This window comes from Seriola lalandi, unplaced genomic scaffold, assembly GCF_002814215.2.
Source record: "Seriola lalandi dorsalis isolate HSWRI2012SDOR001 ecotype SW California unplaced genomic scaffold, Sedor1 jcf7180002054425, whole genome shotgun sequence".
Classification (NCBI taxonomy): domain Eukaryota; kingdom Metazoa; phylum Chordata; class Actinopteri; order Carangiformes; family Carangidae; genus Seriola; species Seriola lalandi.
Window position 1 is genome coordinate 3,162,187 of NW_019524978.1, and position 17,635 is coordinate 3,179,821.

Consider the following 17,635-nt stretch of genomic DNA (forward strand, 5'->3'; position numbering starts at 1 on the left):
TGCAAAATAACTGCAGTAATATCATAGTCAATATTCCTTTACACAAAAAGTAAGGCCCAGTTTTAGTTAGACAAGATTTTCAAACCCTAACCCTATACATCAACAAACAAATCTTAAGTTAAATGGTAAAAACTAAATTATCTTTTTTTAAATAGATTGTAACAATCTCACGTGATCTCTCATAGGGAAGTGAGAAAAAACAAAAACAGAATGCTACACGAGTCTGGATGAGAAAATATTTAGGGATAGGAGCTGTCTATTCTTCAGTGAGAACTGGGGGTGACATTTTTAACAGTTTTAATACGTCAATAGTAGTATGCTAGCTAACATTAGCTTTGGCTAGAATGTTAACTGTTGCCTGGCAACACAGTCACCTGCTGTGGGACTGATGTAATCATAATCGTAATCATCTTGATTTGAACTAAATATCAAACAAGTTTGACATTATTGGGACGGCCCTTATGGGGAGTTCAAGAGGTTTAAGACTGGATCTGTGAACCACTAACATTAATCTACTGACCGACGTCAAGGAACAGGTTTCTCCTCCGACTGTGAGGAGTGGTGAATAGGATTTAAACTGGCCCCAAACTCCTGTAGTCTGAGCTTGGCTTAAGCGTGGACACATCAACCGGAACCAGATAAACAACAGTTTACTATAGCTCATTGACACCACTGTTACTTCTGATGCAACACACTTTAACACTACCTGTTGTTCACTTAGAGCCAGTGGACCACAGGTGACCCTGTGTTAAATAACCTACACAGACAAGCTCAGCTTTGTGGGGCGAGGAATATCCATTTCACGTTGGGGACTCAGCTCCTCTCACTTTCTCCTTCTTCATATCAAACTGTCAGATCGCGTTTCTCCATGCAGATCTACCTCGGCCTGCCTGAAGGAAAACAATATTAGTGTATATTGGTTCCATAATAACTTTGCTACGCTCACAAATATGACCTAGTTTTTCCTGTCGTATCACTCTGCCGATCTGAGGTGCTGTCTGTATTGAGTTAGCGAGATTGACGGGTTGGTGTGTATGTGGGGGCCTCAGCTGCCTTCTGTGTTACCACACACTGTCAGGCCTGGCTTACATATACCATTAAGGGTGGAAAGAAAGGTAGGCAAGGAGGGATGAAGGGGACTGGAGAGCAGGTAAGAGTCAACATAGGAAGAGAAAGACATGGATAGAAGAATTAAAGTGGAAGGGGTCAGAGAAGAAAATTTTGAAGCAGTGGATCAGGAGAGGCCCGAGGGCAGAGATGGGGATGCAAAGAAAGAAAGATGGAGGTAAGTAACTTTAGCAGGAGAAATTAAGTATTGGGCAATAGAATGAGTGATGTTGATGATGTGGTGGAGGTATAGGGATGAAAAAGGTTGAGATATGGGAAATCCTCTTGTCCTACAGTGGGTATGACACATACCATATATAAATTTATTGATTCAAGTAGGGGACCTTTGTTGCATGTCATACCTCTCTCAATAAAAAAGGAAAAAACACCCCCCAAAATATCTTTTTAAAAAAGAAAATGGATGGGGTATTTGAGGGAGGAGTTTATAGAGGGATTTGAGGAAAAGTCAGGAAGAGAGAAAAAGCTGATTGTCATTAGCAGAAAAATGACAACACTGGTGTTTTGTGTCTTGTGGCAATGTGAATAATGAAAGTATAGGTGGGAGTAGTGTGACATTATTTAGCCTATAGAGTTGGAAACAGTTGCAAACCTCCTAAAATATCGCCACTGATTTAGCAATGCATTCCTATAAACAGTTTACAGGATGAAAGCAAAGACATTGTCTTTCTCATTCCACACATTCTTCTTCCTTTCCACCCCCTACATTACTGGCAATGCAACTCAACCGCCAACTTTTCAGTCGGATATTCAAGTGTGTCGCATTCTTAGAGACTAATTTAGCCTCAAGTGGAGACGACGAGCAGGCTGTAGAGTCTGGTACATGGTCCTGACCAAGGCTCCGGGTTTTTCCCCTTTTCCTTCTCCTTTCCCCTTGTCTTTCCCTTGTTATCTCTCTCTTTTGTTTTTGTGTTCGGTTGTCTATTTCTGGGTGAAGCGATCCTCTCTGCTCCCCACCTGCTCTACTCTACTCCTCCTTCCGGTCACATCAGCCAGTGCACCTGCCCCTCATAATCTCATCAGCTCTGCAGTACATAAACCCCGGTTTTCCAGTGACTTGTCACCGGATCGTTCAGTCTACCTGTGTGTTACTACATTATGGCCTCCTAGTGTTTTTAGCTCTAGTTTTTGCTTCCACATGTTTTTGCATTTTAACAAACTGTATACTGTCTCTCCTGTGCTCCAGGATCATACCCCTCCTGTCTGTCTGCCTGCTGCTCATTCATCTCTCCAGCCCTGCTTTCAACAGATTCTCTGTTACTCATGGCCTTCCCACCTCCCATCCATCTCCCAGCCATCATCTTCACCTGCTCTGCCTCAATTCCCTTTACAATAAATCCAGTTTTTCATTCTGCTTCAGACTCCAACCCCCCATATTTTTTGACACTGCCTTAAGTGATGACGTTTGAGGGATTTGAGGATTTCTTTTTTTGGCCATGAGAATAAAAGACCATGACCCACCATTAACCATAGCAGAGCAAATAATTTTTGTAATGGTCATATGCATTTATAACACACATCATCCTGCTGAAAGTGGCATCATATCAGAAAACGCGCACACGGGTCATTTTGGAAGGCAGTAACAACAGTCGGTGGTATGGCAGGGAGAGGGAAAAGTGGAGGAGAGCTGAATGGTGGAAAAAATGCAAGTGGAACAAGGTGACAGAGGGAAGACAAATGGGACTGGAGGAAAGGATGGGAAACGGGGCAAAGTCGAAATGGGAGGTTTGAAGCTGAAGAGGGAAGGGGAAATGGAAACCATGTGCAGTTACGTAAAACTCATGTCTACCTCTCACTGTGAGATAGAATAGGATGGTAAAAAGGAGAGAAGGCTTGTTGAGTGGAGCAGAGATATCAGTGGATCAAGTTGTGTGGTTCCTCTGATCCTTAAAGGCTCTATTCTCTCATTGTGAGATACCATGATCTGAAAGTAGGCTCAAGGGGAAAAAACACACATGGAGTTAATGCCTTTAATGATAAATAGTGCTTATAGGCTTCTCTGGTTTGCATTTCTGAAAGTAAAAACACACTGTAATAAAGTCTGCAGGGTCCAAATTATGTTTTTCTATATTTTCAGGGAATCCCATTTTTGAATCTCAAAACTGATCCTGAGATGACCTATTCCTGGTTATATGTAACATGCAGTTATACTGAGGTTTAGTTTAATCATCTACCACAGGTATGATGGACATTTGCAAAATGTAAGCACTGCAGACAAATGCTCAGATGTTTAAGGTAAATAAATTGAGGAAGAAACACAGGCCTGGCTGTTTTTATAATGTCAACCATACAGCTCTGTTTGTTTTCCACAGTTGTAAATGATTTTGTTTTGTATTTCAAAGCAGTATTAGTGTCTTGTTTTCCTTAATTCATGCTCTGGAAGGGATTGAGGGATGGGACGGGGGAAGTGCCTGGGGGTGTGCATCAGATAAACTTCATCCAGCATTCAAGAAGAAAGACCACTAATTTACAAATAATAATAATGAAAGACTAAACACACATGTTAAAACAACGATGCTTATACTTACCTTTATCTGGGAAATGATTTATCGCAGTTGTCCCCGCCATATTTTTACATCCAAAGCATATCAATTGTGAAATGAATGTGAGATTCCAAAGAGAGTTTTATGGTTAATATTTCAGGGAAAATTCTGTAGTACAATATAAACCAAGGCTGTGTACACACATACAATTGTGCCGAGTAAATAAACGCGTCCCTCTCTTTAGTTGAATGAATGACGCCACTGTGTTGATGCAGCAGGTCTGCCAACGCAGAGGGTTCCTGCATAGACTTTAACCTGGTCCAGCTTTAGCTGCAACACAATGCAATCATCTAGCAAGGCGCTGCATCGGCCAATGTAATACTCACAGGTACAAATTCCTGATAATTACTTTGCAATGAGAGCACTGTATTTCTGCTGTTACCATGGTATTTGTTGCAACGAACAAAATGATTGTCCTTACTTTTCAGAGTTGTAAAGTCATGACTCATAGTATTATACACTGCTTTTCTGGCATGTGATAGGCCGTCAATCTCATAAATCTATTATTCAAACCGGCCTTGCTAAATTGTATTTTTACTTTTCACAAGTAACAACAGACCATCAAGTGCACAATGATGCGAGCCATGATACTGATTTTGGAGCCTCATCAGTGGGCTCAGCCTCTATGAATTCTTCTTTTTCTTCAGCTAAAACATTTTGAGTAAATTTGATGCACATGCCAGATGGACATGTTCATGTTGTACAGCTTTTTGAATATAATCAAGTCACAGGAAGCACCCTCCAGTAGACTGCAGGGCGTACCTGCTTGCCTTGTGTTCCTGATCTTGGGGCTACGACTGGGGCGTGCGAGCCCGGGCTTTCCAGTTGAGAAACCGTCCTTTCACACATTATGTTAACCTGTTGCACTTTTGATGTGGCGCATTAAGCACAAAAAGATCCGCTCTAACCCTTTGAACTCTGAATGACCTGCTGAATGATCTGATTCAACCATGACACGTCTATCATCTTTACTGAGTCACCTCCACATGCTTGACACAGAAATCCCCTCCAAGAAAGAGCCACATGTGCCAGTTGTGTCCTCTGAGATCAAACATCCTCCACTAAAGAGAGAATTTTCTGTGTCGCAGTAAGATTAGGGGGCAATGTAACTGTTCAGCCACTTTGTTTTTATGAGCTGATTCTTAACCCAAATGGCCTTTGAATGTCTTGTCAAAGCAGTAGAATTAACCGTGAGCTTAAATCATATGGATCAGACAGTGATAAACTCCTGGTGTTATATAATGTGCATGCCCGTTAAACATAATGTACATTTCTCACACTTTAATGTAATAAAACTAACAATATAACCATGTTATTTTCAATACATTGTTGGCACAATGGTGGCATGAACCGTGGTCTTAGCAATACACCTCTTGTTATGGGGAGTCATCCAGCTGCTCTGGCTTCAAGCTGAGCTGTGCTTCCAATTCACTGAGCCTCACCTCCATTATGGCAAACAAATTAGATTTCTTACATGTTACAATTATCAAACAAAGGGAATTCGAAATAAAGACCTACCTCTAATACAAACCTGTTACCTTGAGGTAAATAAAGCCTGCAGTCACTATTCGAAGAAATTCGGTGTAATCGCCCACTGATGTCTTAATAGAAACTGTTCACGCTAAATCATTATTAAAGGGAAAAGTCCAACATTCAGGCGATCAACTGTTTTAACTTCATCACTCAGTCAGTCAGTCAGCCATGACTGTTGGCAGATGCAAAAGTATAGGTAGTGATGAAGCGAATGTAAAAGAGGTTTTCACAGTGTCATAAATCTCTGTTTCACTGACTCAAAGCCAAACCACCGCTGGGAGGTGAGATGTGGATACTGATCACTCAAGACTCCTGCTGGCATAACCTGGTGGCCCCATCTTCTGATTCATGAAAAGGGTCAGTTTAAGTTCAGTTTGGCCACCTTTTCAACCTCTCTGAAATGCCACAGAGCCAATAAATAATACAGTACTTAGTCTTACATAAGAAGCTTTGAAATATAATGCTGATTACACCCTGTTGTTTTTGTTCAGTGGCCGTGATACTAAGAGGGACAAAGAACAGATTTTAGATGTTCTAAAAAATAATTAATTAAAAAAAAAAGTCAGCTTGGGGTGTGCCTACTTCTTGCTTTGACAATATGTATTTCAGATTGCTGTTGTTGTTAGCAATAGTGTTATTCCTGGAAATACTCGGTATTACTCAATATCACTGGGCAGCCACTCAAGGCTTCCTTGAAATACTTATCCTCTAATGCCGGGCTTCTAAACAAATAATCTTCATTAAAAATATTTAGTCTCATCTCAGGATGAAGTCTGAACTATTCAACCTCTCTTATCATACAGAGAACAGTTTTGGGTCTTGATCAGTTCTGATGATTTAATATTATATTACTTTTCAATTGCTGAACTGCACCACTCAATAGAAAAATATTCATCTTAAGGACTGGTTTGGTCTGTTGAAAACATTCTGCATCAATTAATAACAGGGGTGGGGGTCACACTGTGACGCTGCTCTACAATACAATACAGCACATCTGTTAGTGTGGTTGCAGCTCTGCATCTGCTGTGTGTGTATGGCTGAGTCTCTCCCAGCATTGTGTGTGTGCGTGCGTGCGTGCGTGCGTGCGTGCGTGCGTGTCTATATGTTTTTTAGAAATCTGCTTTGATGCTTTAGTTGTGACAAACTGTCTGAATAAAGGAAACCACAGCTCTAAAAGACTTGGCATTAGAGAATCAGGCACAAATAAAATAGCAGCTGAATTTCTCAGATGCAACAGAAATCTTTAAGCTTTTGAAAAAACAGCACGCTCATCATGATGGATGGAGGTTCAGCTATCACACTTAGCATGCACGAATCCAAAGTTAGATGTTATTATGCATAAATGACAAGACAACTGAGTAAATTTATTTACGTACTGTATTTAAGTACTATTTTCATGTACGTAACTAAATTTACCAGTCTGCAACGCTGGGATTCAGCACGCCAAGCTCCCACCTTCGCCTGCCGCCCAGCCTGCATCACACCCTATCCCAAAGTCCATCCCCACCGATGGTGGGTCCATGAGGCAGTGGCTCCATGTAGTTATTTTTCGGGGCCCGGACACCAGACATTTGCCAGCGAGCTCTCTTCCCAGGTCATGCTCCAGGAGGGCGAGGTGCTCCAGCTCTGACTGTGCCAATCCATTAGGGTTTTATGAATCGCTCTTAGACTGGCCCCTCCTCTGGGACCAATTTACCTTGGGAGACCCTACTAGGGGCTTTTGCCCCCAACAACACAGCTCCCAGTGTGTTTAGTGAGGGCAAGATGGAGCGACAGATTGACAGGTGGATCGATGTGGCGTCAGCAATAATGTGGAGGTTGTATTGGATCATTGTGGTGAAGAGAACGCTTAGCCAGAGGGCAAATCTCGCCATTTACCAGTCAATCCTTGTTCCAACCCTCACCTATGGTCATGAGCTCTGGGTAGTGGATACAAGCAGCTGAAATGGGTTTCACCCGTAGGGGGGCTGGGCTCAGCATTAGAGATAGAGTGAGGAGCTCGGAGATCCAGAAGGAGTTTGGTCTAGAGTCGTTGGTCATTCATGTCGAAATGAGCCAGTTGAGGTGGTTCTGGGATTTGATGAGGATGCCCCCTGGATGCCTTCTTTTGGAGGTTCTCCAGGCACATCCAACTGGGACTTTCACATGACTTTCACTTGTAATAATACCTCTGCATTGTGGTAGTGCTACTTTTATTAAGGAAAAGATCAGAGTTCGTCTTCCATTACTGCTCTCAACTATCTGTTGCAGGTAACATGAGAGGACGTAATGCTGTCTGTCAGATAGCAAACAGAAAACATTTGCATGCTTTCTTTGTTCTCCTATTTGCTAAAGAGAAATTTCAGAATTATTTGGTCATGATATTAATTTACAAAAGTATCTTATTATAATGAGAAAAGTATGACTTCATTACAAAGCACCTCACTGATATGGCACAATGTCATTATCATGTGTCCCCTCTCACCCCCAGGTCCATTGCAAATGTTATTTACTAACATTTGTACTGTATTCATATACTGAAATAAAACGTGACGTATAGGAAAGACTCAGATAAAACTGCGGTGTGTTTTCATGAATTTTATTGCTATTGCAGTCTCTGTAAGTTCAAGTCACTAAAGATCACTGGAATTATTGTGACAATTAATGGAACTGAGCCCTCGTTAACATTATTAGTTACACCTGTGTTTTCCCTGCTGACAAATGGTCTGCCATAAAACATGTGCATTCAGATCAGGGCATTCATTACTGCCTCTGTTTAGGTTTAATCTGAGCTATTAATGCCACACATATTTACTGAAACATTATGGATACTTTTATGTATGACGTCATGATGAAACATTAATATTGTCTTTTTATGCAGTGTGATTTGTATAGGTACTGGAATATGTAATAATGCTTGACCTCTGACCATGGAAACACATAAGCAGAAAAAAAATGTTTTGTTTGTTTGTTTGTTTATCTATAGCTGCCAAACCCACACAGGAACCAGTCCCTAATCACAGCCCTCTAATCAGTGGAATTAGCTGCACCTGTGTCGTGCTGTTTCAGGCTCCTGACACTGAGGACATGTGACTGTAACTTTCTCCACCACCACCACCACCTGAGTCCCAGAGGTAATGGTCGGGGTGGTTATGTTAGTGACGTTCATGGCACTTACGCCCATGGTCTCAGCTGAGATTAAATTTCTTCTGGTCTCGTCGCTCAAAATTACTCTAAAACAAATGGAAGAGAATTCAGCCCAGATTTTGTTTGCACCCACGTCTCCTGTCACAGGGCAGCCAGCAGTAACCTGACTGTGACGGATAGATGCTGAGAGAACAAAGATACATTAGCCACAACTAACCTCATTAACCCCTCGTGCCTCTGATGTCCTGATACAGCCTGACCTCCCTCAAACACAGGGTTAAGTACCAGAGCTTTTTGAGAGGCAAAGTTGGTCATTTAGGGACTCACAGTGTGATCATGTAAACCTTTTGACCTTACGCCCTTTAAATTTAAATACAAAGCATGGCTGATTGGGAAAACCAGATTTTCAGCATAAAAATTACAGCATTAGAGCAACTGAATCCATTTCTTTCTACCACATGTTTGAATCTGTCATCAGTATGACCAATCCGTGTTCATATTTAACAGCGGCAAGGAGGAAGATTTCAGAAATCTCAGCTCTAAACACCCCATCATCACCGGAGATATGACCATGCATGTGTCCTTGTTTTTGAAAGAAAGAAGAAAGTGAGACAGTAAATATTTGTGTAAAGTAATTGCATTGGATAATTAAACAGTTCAACAGATTATTTTTCATTGTGGTGCAGCTGCCAACTGTCTCAAATTCTGGTTTGGATTTCACGTTTGTTTACAGGTTACAGATGCATGTGGTTGAGATGTGTATCAATCCAGTGTTTGTACAGGAAGACCTTGTATTGCGGGTTGAGCTGATCATTATGAGTGTGACAAAAACACTCAACAATATTAATTTTATGTGATGAGAGTTTCCCAGGTCCTAAAAGCTACAAGCTGCAGCCTGTGCATACATGGGTCCACAATAGCACTTCTTGTAAGTATGAGTTTTACATGGTCATCCTATTTATAAGGGAGACCACGATCAAGTACAAACCATGTGAACATATTAATTTGAGTTAAAGAAACTTTTGAACATGTGGCTTCTACTCATTCTCACCAAATGCTGCAAGATTTTTCACCAGCCATCTGTGGTGAACTGTAAACACTTTGTCAAAACCCAAGTAACATATGATTATAATAACCGTAAAACATTATCAATAATGGCCATCATTTGTGTGTTTATGTTTGTGTGTGTGCAAAGTTCATGCATTCAAATTCAGAGAAACACAACCTCCCCAGTCGGAAAATGTGGTGAATGGATCAAGTTTTTATTTCTGTGAAAATCTGTGTTTGAGTCTCTCTTCACTCCCAGGTTGGAGATTAGGGCTAAAAATGGAGCTGGATCATTCAAAATGCCAAAAAAGACATTTCCCAACGCTGGTTCACAAAAAGAAAACTGGTTTCTCTGAACTGGATGTGCAAAAGCCAAACCCCCATTTACTGACTTCATGTGAATGACTGAGCATTTCAATGAAATAAATTGTGGGTAAAACCTCAACAGACTACGAGTCAAGTTAAGATCTTCTTAATATAATATAGTCTAGCCTTTTCGCTTCACACAGCCCTGCTTAGCGTACAGAGCCAATTTGAGCAATTTAAAAACGTTTTCCTGCCATACTGACATTGAACAAATTCTTATGATCACGGTGGCAGTGAACTCATTTGAGAATTTCAAAGTACAATCATTTTGTTGCCAAAGAAAGGTTTTTGAAGATGACTGGAAATTGAATTGCCTCTTACACTATAGTGTTTTCCAGGGGTCATGAATTGGTAGAAAATGTCAGTGACACTTAATTTGATTGGTGCAATATCTAGTGTGGGCTGGTACTAAAAGTTTGGGTTTTTTTACATAACTTCAAAGGCCACACAGGCAGTTCACCAGCTTGGGATCATTGTTGTTAGCTTATTACCATCTGTGACTGGAGCACTTCCTGTGTTACCCCAGTCTGACTTCTGAGGTTACAGGACTACCCACTGCTGTGTTGCCATCACCACAACTGGTTCCTCAGCCAGCGGCAGCTAGATTATTGTTTAGAATGGATGAACACATCGCTGAGCTGTGCAGGAGCTGCCGATTACTCAGCATGTGTTAGTTTTAATAACATTAAAGCTGCATTCAGGGAATGACGGCAGAAAACTTGCAATTACAACCTGGAGGCTGACGGGAACTCAGTTGCTCGTAATTACTGTCTGAAGGATATGATGTGAACGTGGCAGAGGTAACATCTAGTGGTTATCAGTGTTAATGTTAGCAAACTAGCTTCCTCTTTCTGAGTGGAATACAAACTCAACATTCATTATGCTGAATGTGGTACACTCACATATCTTAAATTTCTAATCGTACATAACCCGCACCATTTGTGTTTGCTTAAAAAGGGAAAGACCATCTTGTAGCTAAGTCTTAAAGCTATCACATGCTCTAATTAGTAGAGAACCACAGAGGTTGAAAGCACATCTTCTCGCAGCATCTGTCAGCCTCTTCCCAGAAGTCTGTCTGCCACGGCCATGGGAAACGCCCACCCAGAGGTTTGAATCTTGGATGATGAACGTTTTTTTTTCCCAACGGACAATAGCTGTTGTGTCATTATAGTATATTATATTGTCTCACACAAAAAAGGAGAATTGTAATTGCGTTTTGAGGGAGTATTTATTCTGACAATTGGCTCTCTCACTGTTCAACTGTGTTGAGGCACAGTAAAGGGTGTACCAATGGCCAAAGCACTGAAACTTTCCAAGAAGCAGAAGAAGCTCAGGCACAGTTGGAACCAGTGTGACTCTACCAAGAGGTCATTAGTGTGTGCCAGTAATCCCTGTCACTTCTGTCAGCCCACACACACACACACACATGCACGCACACACACCCACACACACACACCCACACACACACCCACACACACACACACACACACACACACACACATACATACGTCACTCACACATGAAACACTCTTCAGGGTCCACTTTTGTCAATTTTGCATCAGAGTGGTATATCAGCTGAGGGTCCCCGCAGCTGTTCCTGCACCTGATAACCACCCTGGGAGCAAAACATGAGCACACACACACACACACACACACACATCACACTATCTCATTTTGTGAGACATGAGATAGGGAGCAGTCACTTTTCCATTGGGCTGGTCACCAAGTCTGTTTACCTCCCTCTCTGTCTGCCACACACACCCACACACACACACCCACACACACACCCAAACACACACACACACACACACACACACACTGTACGAGGTGAGCCAGACAACTGATAGCTGTGATAAATAAAGAACCAAATGAAACACAACATTCATGTGGTGTCTTTGCTGGTGTTTCCCTTCAAGCCACAAATGGTCTTAGCCCATCTCGTTCCCATACACGACATGAACAACATGACATAATGGATCAGAGTAGGGTTATTAGCATGCTTTGGTTTTGTATTCAGCCAGGTTTTGGCTGAAGAACGTTTAGACTATTTGTGACTGTTTTAATCATTAGTCTAAATCAATGGTTCCCAAAATGGGCGTTGCAGATTTGTCACCACATATAAAGCTCGCTGTAAAAATTAACAGTGAGAGGTCCAAAAGAAGAACTATTACATTTTACAGTGACTTGGCTTACAACTTTTAAAGGGGTTATTTGTGAGTTTTCTCCAGTGCTGAATGTGGTTTCTTGCCAGGACCAGGTGGTGGTGATTGTTGCTTGACAGGAGCTTTAGCCATCGTTGCATTTAAGAGGTTATAACACGCCCTCTGGGCAGAATGGAGGCTACAGTGAGTTGCTATCGGAGAGGGAAATTGGAAAACTAGCTGGTTAGCATGCTAACTTCAGGAGAAGAAAAGACATGATAGAGACAAGAGTTAACATTGGCGTTGTTTTCCATCGCTGACAGCTCTTGGCGAGTAAAGGATGCTGAACTCACAACATTTCACCACATATTTTACTTCAAGCAAGCAATGGTGCACATGTTATGTGTCAAATGTGTTAAATTATTTTATTAATTTAGTTTTCCACCGTGTGGGAGGCGGTTTCATGAAAATGTTGTGGTTTAAAAAAAGTTTGGGAATAAATACAGACAGACAGTTTAAGTTACTGTGGATTATGAAACTACTGTGGATCTCTTAAATAGGATGATGAACTCACTCTAATTATAGATTAGTGGACTGTACCGCTCATTGACAAAAGGGATGTTACCATTATCACTATTACTATTCCTACTCTAAATTACACCGATGGCAGAGTAATGTTTTCTTAGAAGTGAAATGTGTTTTTCCAAGAAGAATCTTTCCCCAAAGGCCACACACCCAAAATTATATCATTAACTTCAGTGACTTGTGAATTAAGTTGACATTACTCAGGTGAAACGGTGAGAATGTATGTCTCAGCCCAGAGCAGACATCCTACATCCTACTCCCATTATAACTACAGCCTGATTCCACAGATCCCGCTTTTAACTTTCATGGCTGCAATTTTCTGTGTGATTACTTCCTCTTCTCCAACGATGAAAATGGTTTTCATACTCAAAATGTCACCTCACTCTCAGACAGAGGAAGCGCTGGTATGTGGGCATGGGTTTGTTTTGTGTACGTCCATGCAGGCGGTAGTGTCTATCAATGTGTGTGTGTGTGTGTGTGTGTGTGTGTGTGTGTGTGTGTGTGTGTGTGTGTGTGTGTGTGTCTGTGTGGGTGCGTGCAACAGCTGGAGCTTAAATCCATCTGTTCGAATACTGCTTTTCTTTGCCTTTAGGCTCTGCAGCTCATATGAGGTCAAGTGTCTTTAAAGGTTAACATTCTTACTCTTCACTCAGTCCAGTTAAAGTTTGACACATTAACCTCAAAACCAGTAACTTTCATTGGCTGGTGATGTAAAGACTGTTGCTTAATAAAAGTATATGAATGTATATGATGACAAGCAGAGACAGCCATTTCACTCAGTTGCTTTTCTAAATTCTTCCACTTAACTATTCAAAATATATCACTGATATTTTAGGACTAGAAGTGTGATTACTTAACTGTGTATTAAGATATTGTTTGTCTATCACTTGCACTGGTTTTTATTGATTTTTCATCAGTTTTCTTCCCAGTGTCATCCTAGTTTGGATGGAAATGGTAAATAAAGAAATTTATACTCTCAGTCAAATCATTATGTTTATCCTAAGCCTAGACACAAAATATGGTACTGAATGTTCGTGAAAACAACTATACTGTGTGATTATACGCATTGACATACAGTAATTATAAATCAAACCATCACAGTGGGAGATGGAGTAAAACCTGACTGTTTAGACACATTTAGTTGTTTTCTGGCATTGGAGGAACAATTGTGAGGCCTTGGCCCATTCTGCCTGACAGATATCGCTACGCTTTGGGAGCAGAACTGCTAATTTTTCAAGACTCAGCTCAATCTTTAGCCATATTTGGGCATTAATATTTTTGCTGAACATACAGATGGAGCGCTGTGAAGTAGATTGATGCTACAGAAATTGTTTTAGAAGTTTTTAAGGACTTTTTTTGTACTGTTTTGTTGTGAAACTGGTTTATTATTGTATCTGACAAGAATTTCAGTAACAAGACTTAAAAGAAATAGCTTGACTATTTCTCGGTCAGAACTGAAGTTATTGCTCTGCACAAAGGGTAGAATGGTGAATTTTCACTTTGGTTTTTGTACAGATTAAACAAGAAATGAGCCAACATAACATGTTAATAAGTGACAGATAAGTGTATTTTACAGAATGTTAGACTATTCCTTTAGCTAAGTAATTTAGGAGTCAACTACATCGATGAGTTTTTGATATTATAATTTTAATGTTGCTGCTCAGCAGAACTTCAGCCATGTTTGTGAACAGATTAGAAGTTGACAAGAACATAGGTATGTTGACAGAAGAGACCAAGAGTGGCACACAAATAAAGAAGAAAAGAAAGAGATAACATTGATCAGTGTGAAAGGACACAGAGACAGTGAAGAAAGAAAGGATCCAGAAAGAGACAGTGCAGGGAAGGGAGGGGGTCCCTGGGACTAAAAGTGAGATTAGTTTTGGAGTAGTTCCTGTGGTAATTTTAAGGGGATTTCCCCTCTGAGCCACACAGCTGATTGCACCAGGGCTATAAACTTTAAAAGGAGGAGAAGAAGAAGAAGACAGCGATGAAACTGATGTCAACAGGGTAAGAGAATGATGTCTGGATAACAACCACGGCGATAGTGGTTGAGATGATGGAGGTGAACATGAACAACAGCTTAAGATGAGGGAGGAACAGGGAGAGGCTTTGAATAATGATGATGTGGACGTGAAAATAATATTAAAAATAATGATGAGGATCACTGATCAAAGAGGGAATCAGGCAAAGGTCGATCCTAAAGTAAATAGTCCTGTGACCCACAGCTAGACTCATATGTTAAGACTTAGGCTGCATATTTGCTTTAAGAAAGTAAAAGTCTACTGTCTCTCTATATCTGCTTAAAGCTAAGATTAGATTGGCGCCAGTCACATGGTATGTGTGTGTGTGTGTGTGTGTGTGTGTGTGTGTATGTGTGTTACAGGTAATGCGTCTTTAGGACAAAGGCAGAAACTCCACTTTGCACGTTTGCGCGTGTTCCTGTGTTAATTTGTATATCTGGTCAGAGTTGGTGGGTGGAAGATGTGGCAGCCAACCCACGCCTCCACACCCTCCAGCTCTTACACACACACACACACACATTCATGTGATGCAAGGCCGCCCCCTACATGGAGATTGCTCTGTGTCCGAATGCCAGTTCTGGTCCCTGGCATCGTTGGCGGTGGTCCCTGCACCATGAACAAGCAGGAGAATATCAACACCCGCCAACGGGACAACTGCTGCCCAACGCACACTCTGCATGCACACACACGGTGCTGGCTAACACTGGTTGTGCTGTTCCCAATGTTTTTGAAGTGTGAAATTGAGCCCAGATGCTCAATAAAACAGTGGGAACAAGGAGAGAGAGAGAGAGAGTGTGTGTGTGCGTGTGTGCGTGTGTGCGCACGTGCGTGCGTGCGTGCGTGCGTGCGTACGTGTGTCTGTAGAGATTCCCGGCCCTAGATTATTCATGTTAGACTGTTTGAACAACCAGTCAGCCATGTTTTTATTACATTAATGTTTATTCAAATCAATGTTAAATCAAAACTCAAAACACATTTCAATGATCACTATCAGCTCTGATAAAATATGATAGAAGTGATGTGATTGCATCGTCAAATGTTAGATCCTGTCTGTTAACAACCTCAAAATCCTCTCCACCTACAATCACGTGCGCTCACACCCTCTCTCACACACACACACACACACACACACACACACACACACACGCATTGCATAGTACATTATTTCCAATCTAGTAGTCCACCCTCAATTATCCCTCAGATCTGAACCACAGAGGGGTCAAAGACACACAGAGGAAGTGTTTCCACTGGAAAATTAGCTCACGGGACGGTAGTGCGTAAGTGAAGACACTCCAGTATCTTGTGAGTTTCCATCTTGCTAATCACCAGTTGGAACCCAGTCACAATGGTTGCCTATCTCTATGTGTGTGTATCTGTGTGCGTGCTTTCCATTTCTGTCAGTAATGTAATTTTAGAAGGAGCCAAGATGGTTTCCTTCACTCACCCACTTACAACCACACACACACATTTGCAAGTGGAGCTCCTTGTTTTTTGGTGTGAAAGAAGATTTTTTTCTCCCTTGGCACCAAATTAGTTTTTAAATTTATCACTGAGATTAAATTTTTTTTTTTTCACTAGACGACTGAATATAAGAAAATAACAGTGAAGTTAGCTGATCTGGAATAACATTGATATTTTCGAGTATGTAGAAGACCACAGCTGAATGTAAGACAGAAGCTGATCCAGAATTTTGTGTATGGACCAGCACCTGATCTGATTTGAGGTGGGTGTTTGCAATCACTGGTCTGTCTGGGCTTCTTATCCCCAGTTTCTTCCCAGCCCTAAGTGTGGCCCCTTGTAATCACTTCCGTTCCACTAGAGGAGACGGAGAGACCGTCCAGTCTAATCAGTCTGACCAGTGCTCACTGAGATACAGCTGACATGCCTCATGGAACACAATATATCAACACCAGCATACAGCCTATTTCTCCAGGATAAAGGATATGATTAAATTGCCCTTTGGTGTGGGATAGGCACTGAAGGCCTCTGCTTATGTTAGAGTAAAATGAGATAACTGTGACCTTCAAAATTAGGGTTATAATGGTCACCTTTCTGCACATGCATCATGACACTGTGACGCTGGTCCAGCTTAGATCAACAAATGATGTAATTATGAGTCATTAAATGATCCTTAGTGATGAACAGTATATTGGCTGTTTCTATTTGAGAAAATATTAACATCCAAATTTTGAAAAACAAACCCTTCAATGTATGAGTGGATTTTCAAACTCTCTCACAGACCTCAGGTTGCTAGCAACCTGACACTTGTATAAAGCAGGTTAAAAAATACATCAAAATTACATTGCCTGTTAAATTTTCAGAGCCTATTATTAAAAATAACACAAACAAAAAGAATAATATTTCTGTTATTTGAAGTTTTTACAGTCACTTATAGATGACAGATAAGCTGTGGGTGTAGAAGAAGTTCCGAATGAGGTCCTTCATAGCCATACTATAATAAAACCCATGCATGACACTGAAATAAACAATCAATCAATGAAAATACAGACGTCAGAAAAATAGTGGCTTTTTTTTTTCAAAAATCATTTATATTTCATAGTGTGGACTGATATATAACATGTTTATATTGTTTCATCTTACGCACAGTCTGCTGTCAGTTCTCATAGACTGACACCTACCAAACCCAAATTAGTCAGCACAGTTACCACTAATCACAATCACAGCAGCTGCATGCCAACATTTTCCAGGGGAGTGCATGTTTATGAGATTTTCTGGCTGTTGAAATTGTGGCCAAAAAACTACTTGCTTGTTGATAGCTGAAGGATCAAGGAAGCTGAGGTAATCGAGATTCCCTGGTCTTTCCTAACCTCTATCTTTGTCATTTTATTGCCTTGGTTCTGCTCTTAAATGATCTGATTCATGAATGGGACAAAAACCCACCCCCAAATCTATATGTAAATCGTGCAACAATTATAAATAGCCCCTTTAATGAAAAAACACTCATTCCCAATCATGCCAACGGTTAGATAAGAAGATGGATGTAGCTCTCACTTTTGTATGCTAAATATGAAGCTAGAGCCAATGGACAGGCAGCTTAGCATAAAGACTGGAGACAGGTGGAAACGTCTCTTCCATCAGCTAAAGATTCCCAGCACTTCTGAAGCTAACAAATTAACATTATATCACA